General features: G+C 33.9%; 1 pseudogene; it reads right to left on the reverse strand.

Moving 5' to 3' along the window:
* Window positions 1–1981: 1981 nt before the first annotated feature.
* Window positions 1982–2314, reverse strand: LOC124992411 (signal recognition particle 14 kDa protein-like; annotated as a pseudogene).
* Window positions 2315–2901: the final 587 nt, after the last annotated feature.

Here is a 2901-nt window from a genome sequence, read left to right on the forward strand (position 1 = left end):
TCTGTATTACCATTCTTAGTATATGATATGTCCCAATGTTTTATCATTCTGTGTGTTTTTTACACAATTTTGGTCACTGTATATTTCAGATATTGTTCCTAGTATATCTCTGTGAATATTTTTGCTCTCTTCCTTCAGGGATACACGTTATCTTTTGTTGTCTCATCTTTGTCTTTCATAGAAGTAACGCTTTGTGTGTTGATTTAATAGTTTTGAATATTCTTCTATATTCATTATTTCTGATCACTTTCCCTTCTAAAAGCAATGTGGTTTTCAATCTCATTTATTTTTTTGCTTTTTATAATTTATATAATAGATCTAGTATTTTCTGTTTCTGTTAATTTACACCTGTTATCTACTTCTGCATTATATCCCATCTTTAGCTACCTTTTTTGCTCTTATTTATAGAAGAAATTTTATTCTTAGTTCCTTCCATACTTCATTTTGTCTATGAAAGTATTTATCTGTTGTTGCCTTATGTTGATTTTGTTATTGTTACTGCTATATGTAACATTTTACTTATACTTTGTGAGGCTCTTTATTCTCAGCCATGGATATCATGGGCAGTATCTTCTATGTCCTATTTGTTTGCTCACAGGGCAAGTGCATTCTTTTTGGCTAATATATTGTGTTCTAATTTTACTGATACTTCCAGTTGCTTAAGCATATGCTGTTTATGGAGGACCAATTTTTTTCCAGTATGCTGTGGACAACTCAGTTCTGTGCTCTTAAATAACACTTAAGAGTCTTCTTTAAAGGCCTCTGTGCCATGTATAAACAAAGAACTCTTTATAAATATTAAGTTAAGGTATTTTAGAACTTGAAGTTATGTACAATGAACTGTAACTATAAATAAAGAGATGGATAAAGGCAATCAAATTAAAATTAGAGACTTTTGTTTATCAAAAAAAAAAAAAAAAACTAAAGAAATGAAAACTGGCATTAGTTTGTTTCACATACAACCAAAACAACTGTTAATGTATTTGAAAAGACCTCCTAGAATTCAGTGTGAAAATGGTTAACATGATACATAGAATACTGGGTTGTAAGTATAAATATACTGTACAGAATGGTCAATACATATGGCTAATAAACACACAGAGAGGCCTAGATTCATGGATACTATAGGAAGGTAAAATTAGGACTACAACAAGATATCATTGTATACCTGTTCTTTTGGCAAATAAATCTGAATGCAAATATTGCAGGAGATAGAGATCAATGGAATCTTGCATGCACTGAAAAGAGTGAAAAATGGAAATGGAAAATGAACAGACTTTTTAGGTTAAAAATATATCATCATCTAGCAAGGTTGGTGGCTAAACACCCCTAAAACAGATACATTCTAATGTCTTTATATTGAGAGTTATGTGTATGATGAAGACATAGCCTATCCCTCACTAAAGTAGGTATAACCATGTGACTTGTTTTTACTCCTGGAATAAAAATTAAAATAAGCAAATTAGTTTGTTATGGCTGACATATTAAAATATTATAGACTGTGGTGTATTAAACACAAGAAACTTATTTTTGCACTTTTAAAGGCTAGAAGCTAAAGGTATCTCTGGTTCAGTTTCTCTAGAGATCTGCCACCCTGGTTTGCAAATGACTACTTCCTTGTATCTTGGCATGCACCTTTTCTCTGTGTGCATGCATCTTTGCTTGTATTTTGATCAATTTTTATGTATTTCTTTATTTTTAAATAAACAGGTGTTTAATGATACATTGCTCTTCACAGAAGTGACTACAGAGACATTTTAAAACTGTAATTCAGGAGTAAATATCCATGAGGCACAAATCTGAAATAAACCAGTTTAACATTTGTAAACACTGCAACCCTTCTTCTCTCCAAAATAACCCTAATAACTCATGGAGACAGTTATTATTGGGGGAACCAGAAACCTAACTTTATGGCCAGAACTGAAAAACACAGAAAAATAGCAGTTTAATGTTTTCGTTCCTGCGGGGAATTCAGTGCCCTTCACTGTTCTGCTTTGCTTTTCTTACTCTTGCTCTTCCTGTATCTCTTCATCACCCCATCCATGTTGGCTCTCAGTAGTTAGAAGAAACAATCTGAAACTTGCGCTCTTCTTTGGTGCTCAACATAGTGCTGATCTTTTTCCCATCCGTTCCTCTCCACAGACACTTGTTTTCTGAGGGCTCAATGTCCTTCATAGAACCCTTCCTTGGTGCAGGTTTAGTTCCAGGTTCATACTTCTTCAAGGTGATGTACATGCTGCCTGCAGGACAACTGGCACTTCTGGAAGAGTGTAGTCAGCTCCATCAGGAACTGCTTCTTCTGCAGTAGCACCATTGCATGCTGTGGGTTCCCCTCCATCAGCATAAGCCCCAAGAGCTTACCGTCTAAAATTTCTTTCTCACACTTTACATAAAGACCCTAGGCACATTGGATGAAGGAACCATCTCCTAATGACCTAATCTACCTTACTCACTTCTTTAAAACCCATATCTCCAAATACAGTCGCTTTCTGAAGTTCTGGGGTTTGGAACTTCAACATATGAATTTGGAAAGGACAAAATTCAACTCATCTCAGTGAGGTACACAATTTCTGGACTGAGATTTCTAAGAGATAGGTATATCACCTTAGTGTTCTCTTCATACTTCTGATAATCATATCTAAAAAGTATTTGGCTCAAGAAGAAGAGAAACTTGATCTTTGAATTACTACATGGAGCTCAACCAGCTTTTTGGATTATGAAATAAGAAAGAAATAAAGGTTTAATAAATCCTAATCATTTGCATATTTTGGTCTAGTTGTTAAGTTGGTGTAGCACACTATAATTAATATAATCAAAGCCCAATATCACTCTTAAATAAAACAACTTTCTTATTCAGTAACAACTGCAGATATAAAGAATATTGATAGCAATATCACTCAT

This window comes from Sciurus carolinensis, chromosome 9 (assembly GCF_902686445.1).
Source record: "Sciurus carolinensis chromosome 9, mSciCar1.2, whole genome shotgun sequence".
Taxonomy (NCBI): domain Eukaryota; kingdom Metazoa; phylum Chordata; class Mammalia; order Rodentia; family Sciuridae; genus Sciurus; species Sciurus carolinensis.